Source organism: Felis catus, chromosome A1 (genome assembly GCF_018350175.1).
Source record: "Felis catus isolate Fca126 chromosome A1, F.catus_Fca126_mat1.0, whole genome shotgun sequence".
NCBI classification, from domain to species: Eukaryota; Metazoa; Chordata; class Mammalia; order Carnivora; family Felidae; genus Felis; species Felis catus.
Window position 1 is genome coordinate 35,426,654 of NC_058368.1, and position 8,571 is coordinate 35,435,224.

The 8,571-nt window shown below is 38.8% G+C and overlaps 1 long non-coding RNA gene across 9 annotated transcripts in view; it reads right to left on the reverse strand.

The window, feature by feature from the left end:
• LOC111559877 overlaps positions 1–8,571 on the reverse strand; it is a 160,440-nt gene that overhangs the window by 55,210 nt on the left and 96,659 nt on the right. The gene's annotated exons all lie outside the window — the stretch shown is intronic.

The following is an 8,571-nucleotide window of genomic DNA, read 5'->3' on the forward strand; positions in this document are numbered from 1 at the left end:
AACTAATCTCTGGGTTCAACACCAAAGGGCAGACATCCTGTAAGGAACTTCTGACACTCTTCTCTGCTTCTGCAACTAGTATTATGTCAAACAGGCAAAATGAAAATGGTCAGGAACTCCAGTTACCCTCTACCAGGAGAGCAGAAGTCATTTTTCAGGCTAGATTTTTAAGAATATAAATCCAGGTTCACAGTTTAAGAGAAACATAATTTTCTATTCACAATCTGTCTTCCAGCCAACCTATTTTATTACCAATATCAGGAAGGTCCAGAGATAAAATATAGTTTAAACTTCAAATACCTCAAACCAAGCTGTCAGGGAGGGGAGAGGTCAGATGCTGACATGCTGGAAAAAAGGAAAGCTGATGATGACCACGGTGATGGTATCAGTTTTTCACCCAATAGGTATGAAGTGGGATGGGATCAGTGGAAGATGAGAGTTGGGTTGAGCTTTATGCTGTTGATGTTAAAGACAGATGTACCTAGAGAGGGTTAGGCAAGTAGAGAGTGAGGTCATGCATACTCAAAATTGAGATGAAGCCTCTGCAAGCTCGGGGACTCATTTTCTCCCCTGCTGAATGCTATAAGAAATTGTTTTGAACCATACGCATCCTGAAAAAAGTCTTTTCTCATGGTCCCAGAAATGTGCTCTCCAAGGCAGAGGAAGGAAGGAAGAGTTTGGTCTGTAAGTTTACTCATGTCTGTCACTGGCTTTCATTTCAGCATGTGTCTACTTTTTCTTCTCATTAAAAAGCAAAACAAAACAAAAACCAAAATAAACCCTCCCCAAACCAGAAAAAGGCATGTTAGAATATGTTATTAAGATACCATTTGGAATTCTCATTCATATGGCATATAAGAAATAATTGCTTAAATTATACAACTATTATATGGAAGATAACTTATTTTTATTATTAGCTTCATGGGTCATTGACATTTTATGTACAAGAGTGAAGATGTGTTTCTTCTGTCTCCAAGGACTCCACAGACTTGGAGAGAAGATAAGACATACGTAAGTACCTAATACATTATCTGTAGCATGGCATGTGCCTTAAGAGAGATATAAAGAGGCCCAGAGGTTTAGAGAAAGAGGAGATTAATTCTGAACTCAACAACATCACCAGCAAAATGGCTACTATGATATGAATGTTTATGTCCCCTGCAAATTCATATGTTGAATGTGATGATATTCGATGGTGGGGCCTTTGGGAAGTGCTTAGGTCATGAGGGTAGAGAGCCCTCAAGATGGGATTAGTGCCCTTATAAAAGAGACTTCAGAGAGATCCCTGGCCCTTCTGCCATGTGAGGACAGAGTGAGAAGTCACGAGCTATGAACCAGAAAGAGGACCCTCACCAGAAGGCAACCGTGCTAGTGCCTTGATCTTGGACTTCCCAGCATCCCCAACTGTGAGAAATAAATTGTGGTTGTTTATAAATCATCTAGCCCATGGTATTTTGTCATAACGGCCTATGTTGCCAAGAATGGACTAAGACAATGGCTAATAGTGAAACAACAGGATTCACACATGAGTACAGTGAGTGCCGATCTCAGTTTTACTGTCCTGCCTTAGCCACATCATTTCTCTGTGCATTAGTTTCTTCAACCATTAAATGAGAAAGGGAAAACGACATTTTTGCCCAAAGAACTCTGATCCTCTGGAAATGGCTCTGGATGAGCACATCAACAGACAGATCCCAAACCAAGCAAAAATATTGTATTGTTCATGGAAAGCTTCACAGCACTCAGAACAGAGCAGAAAAGTCACCGCTCTTTGCTACCGCCATCTTCCAAACTTTCCCTTCTCGGAGGACAGTCCCACAAACAGAGGCAGCATTGTCAAAGCGTGGCAAGCCTAGATGTTCACAGGCAGCCAGTCTTAGGAGAAGGTTAATTTATGTTAGCAAATCTTCAAACAACCTGTCATACCTGATTATTTTTCTTTATACACATCCTTCCCTCCCCCTCCTGGTTTGAAAGAAAGAAAGAAAGAAAGAAAGAAAGAAAGAAAGAAAGAAAGAAAGAAAGAAAGAAAGAAAGAAAGAAAGAAAGAAAGAAAGAAAGAAAGAAAGAAAATGTCTCCAGGAATGTGTGGTAGCCGATCTTTCAAGGCCACTTTGTGGCTAAATAAATAAAAAGAAAAACAGAAACATTGCTATTCTGAAGGACTTTTGTTTTCCTCTTTGAAGACACTGCAAAGCAATCACAATGATGTAAATTCAAGGGCAAGTGCTTCATCCTTTATAAGTTGAATTAGTTAAGTTGATCCTCTTTGCCAGCATGTTTTTAATGCACAGAGAGATAAAATTTGATACGTTCATGACAACAATCACATTAGTACAAGTAAAAGGTGTTAATAAAGTATTGGCACCGAAAATATATGAAACAAACCAAAATGCAGAGAAAGTGATAGAGTCCCTATTGTAGTATATAAATTACATTGTTGAACTGATGATTGATATTATAGCTTCCATTTCAAAGACTCCCTTTATAGAGCAGGTCTATTGTCAAAAATGATAATAAGAAAATACTTTCTCAAGAGTATACCTGCCCATATATTATTCCTATAAAATTGTAGACATGAGAGAATTTTCTGGAATAATGACATATCTAAAAATGAGAGGTGGGCAGAAGAACACCATCTATGCATGAATTCCCAGTAGCATTCTTCTGTGGTTATCAGATTACGTATTAGATAAATTAATCAATCTCTCTCAATCTCTCTCTGTGTCTCTCTCTCTCTCCAATGAAAAAACTGAGGAGAAAATGAGTCAAGTAACTTGCCTCAGCTCGTACTGAATAAAGACAAGTTTTTAAACAGCTAATAAGAGAATTTTCAAATATGATGAAAGGGACCATGTCAGGCCAACATAAAGAAAGAAACAAACAAATAGGGGCAACTCGGTGGTTCAGTCGGTTGGGTGTCCGACTTCGGCTCAGGTCATGATCTCACCATTCGTGGGTTCGAGCCCCATGTGAGCCTGGAGGCTGCTTCGGATTCTGCGTCTCCCTCTCTCTCTGCCCCTCCCCTGCTCGCATTCTGTCTCTCTCTCTTAAAAATAAATAAACATTAAAAAAAGAAAAAGAAAAAAAAGAAACAAACAAGCGAACAAGCCTCAACCAGTGGCTTAAACAAGATATGTTCTTTATACTTTTGTTGGTTGCAAAGGACAGAGGGGAATTGAGGTTGTTTCAAGCGACAGGGTTCACTTCCAGCTTCCAGTCCACATGTAAGGAGCTTGGAAGTCATCGCTCCCATCCTCAATAAGAAAACAGATGAACAAACTGGAAATCAACAACTTTTTTCAAATCCATCAGAGAACTGAGGTCACAGAGCAAACCCCTACCCCGAAACCTGAAGAGATGGACAGATATAAGAAATCACAGCTTTCTAAGGGGAGAAACCTCAGCGAGAGCCAGCATCCATTAGGAATACTTAAGGGTAACTAATTGCTGAAGAGTGAGCATACACAAGCCATAAGAAATAAAAACCCCAGGGACCCAGCCTTTGGAATGTCCCCCACACTTTTCGTGAGTTTCACCTCCAGTAGCCCCACCAAGTTCTCACTGAGAAATCGGAGAAAAATCTCCTCATGCTCCCAAAAGGAAAAGGGAGAACTAACTATCCTAAAATACACCTAGAACATTTTGTTCTATTTAACAGATTTTTTCCATGAGGGAAAAGCTTAACTGACTTGGGTTTTATAGGGGTCCAATGGATGTGGGTGAAGGGAAATACCTACTCCAGCACCTCTAGCCTTTTGGTCTCACTTAAGGTTGGGGCGGGGGGGGGGGGGAGATAATAAAATTGAGACTTAGAATCATAGACGCTAAAATGATTCCCCTCCCGGTATGCACATCTTGTACCACACAGATAGGGCCCCTGAATAATAAGAGAGGAGTACGGCTAGAAAGAACTGCATGGCTCAGATCTAAGTTACAAAGGAACATTCAGGAAAACTCAAAGACAACAGAAATGACAAAAGCAAGGACACCATAAGAAATTTTAGTCTCTGACATCTACAGCTACAGCAAACAGTAAACACAGTCCAACACCTAGCCAGATAAATAGAAAATTTCACACTAAAGGTCAAATTAGCTTAGTTCACTTACCCAAGACATCACATGTGGCTTTCAAAAAAAAAAAATTGCAAAGCATGCTAAAAGGCAAAAAAATCAAAACAAAACAAAACAAAACACCACAGTTTGAAGAGACATGGCAGGCAATGGAACCAGATTTAGCTATGGCAGATATTTTAGAATGATAACACCTGGAATTTAACTATAATGTGTATGCTAAGGCCTCTAATGGAACAAGGGGAGGACATACAAGAACAGGTAGGTAATGTAAGCTGAGAGATGGACACTCTAGGAAAGAATCAAAAGGAAAGACTAGAAGTCATAAACATTGTCACAGAAATGAAGAATGCCTTTGATAGGCTCTTCAGTAGACTGCACACAGCCAAGGAAAGAACTCAAGAACTTGAAGACATGTCAATAGAAACTTCTCAAATTGAAACACAAAGAGATTTTAAAAAAGAAAGAAAGAAAGAAAGAAAAAAGTAAAACAAAGAGATTTCTAAAAACTGAAAGAAAAAAGAGAACACAATATCTAAAACCTGTGGGACAAATACAAAGAACACACACATAATAGGAATACCAGCAGGAGATCAGAGAAAGGAACAGAATAAATATTTGAAATATTAATAGCTGAGAATTTTCAGGTTACGGAGATGTGTTGTGAGGACACAAGAGGAAATGGGAGAGTGCAGGAAAACTTCTCATCCATCAAGGGAACCAGTTTCATGGAGAATTAAAATGCCTTTGTCCCATTATGGCATACAACATAATATACTCGCATACACCATAATCTAGCCATCACTATTCTCACAGATCACTTTTCTGATCTGAGTGGGTCTGGTCTGTGTTCTGACTACAGTTGACCCTTAAATAACACAGGTTTGAAGTGCACATAGCACTTATAAATGGATTTTTCTCAATAAACACAGTACAATATTGTAAATGTGTTTTTTCTTCCTTATGGTTTTCTTAATAACATTTTATTTTCTCTAGCCTACTTCATTGTAAAAATACGATATATAATACACATAATGTATAAAATATGTGTTGACTGTTTATGTTATCAGTAAGTCTTCTGTTCAACAGTAGGCTATTAGTAGTTAAATTTTTGGAAAGTCAAAAGTTATATGCAGATTTCCGACCATGTGGGTTGTCAGAGCCTCTAACCCCTGCGTTCTTCAAGGGTCAACTGTATTTGCTTTCTTCCTCTCAGTCTCCTGTCTTTTGTTTACATGGCTTTCACCATAGTATGCCTGCTGCCTTTTCTCTGTCTCTTAGCCTTTGAATAGCTGATTGTCTATGTCCCTATTCTACTCTCTACTATTCTATTCTCTACTAAGAGAGAATCTGCCTTGGTTACTCACTCTCCAGAGTCAGCATTCCTACTAACCAGAATCACTTCATCAAACCACCTGCCAGGCTGCCGCCCAGCCAATAAGCTGGTTGTATTTGGGTCAGGTGCTAATTCTTAATCCAGTCATCTCTGAGCTAAGCAGAGAGATCATGTGATAAAATGAATTAAGAACAAGAAACTGCTTCCTAGTTCACGTTTGGGAGGGACGAATAGCAAGGTAGTCTCTCAGCATGTTATGAATCTATCTGAATTCCCAGGCATTTTGATAGCGGGTTGCAAAAGGCAGACTTAGTTCCCAAATGAAATGGTAAAACTTTGATTCAACATATCATTTGTCTCCTTGAGTTTCATTTCTGGTTTACACCATACTACATGTCCCCACCACCACCACCACCAATGGAGGGGACAGGGGGTGTGCAGTGTAACATCACTGAAGACAGCCCCCAAAGTACCCTCACAAAAGACCAGAGCAGACAGCTGCAAACACTACAAAGGTTGATGTGGTATCTCTGAGAGCTGCTGTGTACTTCCTCGACAGTCCCACTCCTTTAGTTATTTCACTGGGTCACCTGTCCCAAAATACTTTTGACTGTCCTCTACTAAACGTGTGGCTGGAAGAAGAAGATAGGAAAAGGGGTGTGTGCTAAAACATAGGGGTGTGTGTATGTGTATGGACATGTGTGTGTGTGTGTGTGTGTGTGTGTGTGTGTGTGTGTGTACTCTTTCCTCCAGAGCATGTTTGAATAAATGTATTTTTCATCTACCTGAATTCAGTGTAGGCTGTTAATTTTCCAAAGCAGATAAAATCAACGTAGGAAGAAAGCCCAGTGTTCTTAGTGCTTACTTTTCACTTGAATTCAAATTAAATGTGAATATGCGTCCTCCTTGCTAGTTTTCAAGGGATCATTTTCAGCTAACTTCTCTCTGCACATATGTCACAGAGCAGTGAGGAAGAGGCACCAGTCACCAGTGTCATTCTTCTTAGTTCTTGACTGTGTTTGACCTTCAGGGGCACCTCTCCTAGCGAGGAAAAGAGTGCTTTGCTCTACCTCCACGTAGAGGGCAAGGTAAGAGTAAAGGCTACAAGATAGAAGATAAGAACCCTGTTCCTGTTTAACTAACTCTCTCTGGCTTCACAATCAAAAGAGGTGCTCTCATGCATCACATCTTTTCTATTACCTTTGTCCACTGTGCATACTGTTTTTTGGCAAGAAATAGAGTGAAACCTTCTGCTTTCCTAGTGGAGATCTTATTTAAGAAAGAGACACAAAATGTGCAGCAGTACTGTGTTCCCATTTTACCAATCTTCTCTGGTTCCACATACCTTATAACCTGATGGCTACGTGACTGCAGATAATATATTCCATCCTAATCTGTTTCTTAGGACAGATTTTTAGGAGAAAAGAGGCAAAATCCTTTGTCTTTTGCCAAAAAAAATCCTTTGCCAGAAAAAAAAAAAAAGCCATTACAGCTGTCACTGTACACATTACACGAAAATACCCAAGTCATTGATTTATCAAAATATATTGCGTCCTTCAACTCAAATAGCCTTAATACATGGTCAGATATGTTTCCCATTTTAGAGATGAAGAAACCAAGTCACAGAGAGGTCAGATGATCCATCTAAACTAAGAAATGAAATATAATTACAATAATAAGGAGTCTAGTTCACTGATTGTCAGCCAAATCATTTCACTTATCTTCTCATAAGACAGCTACAAATATTACCATACTTCAAGATCCATGATATATGTGTATCATGCAACATAAATGTTATGTACCTTTATCTCATGTAACATAATACAATTGTTTTTCACTTCACCTATAGAAAATTTAGGGTGAATTTACACTCAGTTTTAATTAACTGAAAAGATGTTTGAAGTCACCTTTATTTTCCACTGGCCAAAAAAAAAAAAGAAGCCAGAATGTTCTTTAAATGAAAAAAAGAAAAAGAAAATTGACGAGGCTTACTCTGCTCCCTCTCCTGTGGGCCTCCTGTCCATGAATTAGCATTAATGGAGGTAGTGAAGGAAGTGAATTCCCCATACCTGGAAAGTAAAGAAACCCAGACACGTATAGAGAGCTTAGTGTACATGCTGCATAATAGTATTTCTGAAGAGTAGTGAATTCTGTATTCAAACAGAGGTCAGCAAATAAATCCAGAGTGCCTGAGTGTTTGATTTTTCCTTTTCAAAGATGAGCTGCTCCTATGGTTAGAGGTTTTCATTTCCCAGCTCTGACACAGGGTAGTCACATATGCAAACATGGACACTATGCCTACAGTCTCAATATAGATTAATTATTTCTGGCTGCCAGCAACCTCGAGTGGATTATGCTGTTTCTGTGATAAACCCCAACTCTCCGTACTCAGAGACAAAAGAAACACACACACACAGTAAAAGGCTAGTGCCTCAGTCCATAGTTATTTCACCTTGAATAGACTTTCCAAATGAAGCCCTTTTCGTTTTGCTTTCTATATTAAACATTAACAACCAAAAAGGAATTTTAAATCTTGGGTTTTTTTCATTAGTGTATCACAAACTACTAATTAGAAAAGATTTCTTTTACTAAATGATTTAGTTCTTATGTCTGTTTTAACACTTGAAAGGTTACAGCTTTAGGAAAAAAGGAAAGAGCCTTAATTAAAGAATGAATTATTGAATATTCAGTTTTAATTGATGTTGCCCCATGCTATTATTTTGCATGTTTATAGACGTTTTATGTGATTCTGTTATCAGAATAACCAAAGAGAGAGACATTGACTATTGAGCCTTAAAAGGGGGAGGGCTTCTGCCTGATCACATCCAGCTATTTAAGTTCAAGAATCATCTGAAGCGTGGTTTCCATGACAACAAGTCACTAATTGCGAACATAAAATAAAGCAAAAAATCAACCTTCCCTGAGTTTGGCAGCTACATGGATGATGTCTTTTTTTTTTTTTTTTTTAAATAGTGAAATGGCACTTTTCCTTAGGGAATTCCTCAAGTAATCTTCCCAAACCCAAGAAGTCATTCCATAGTGGGGGTAACTCTGGCCTGGGAAAGGTGTCAGCTTAAAGCTGTCCAAATCTGTTAGGCTGGGGTTGCCAACACCTAGCTTCTGCTAGAGATAAGGAAAAACACCTATGATGATGAGTGAAG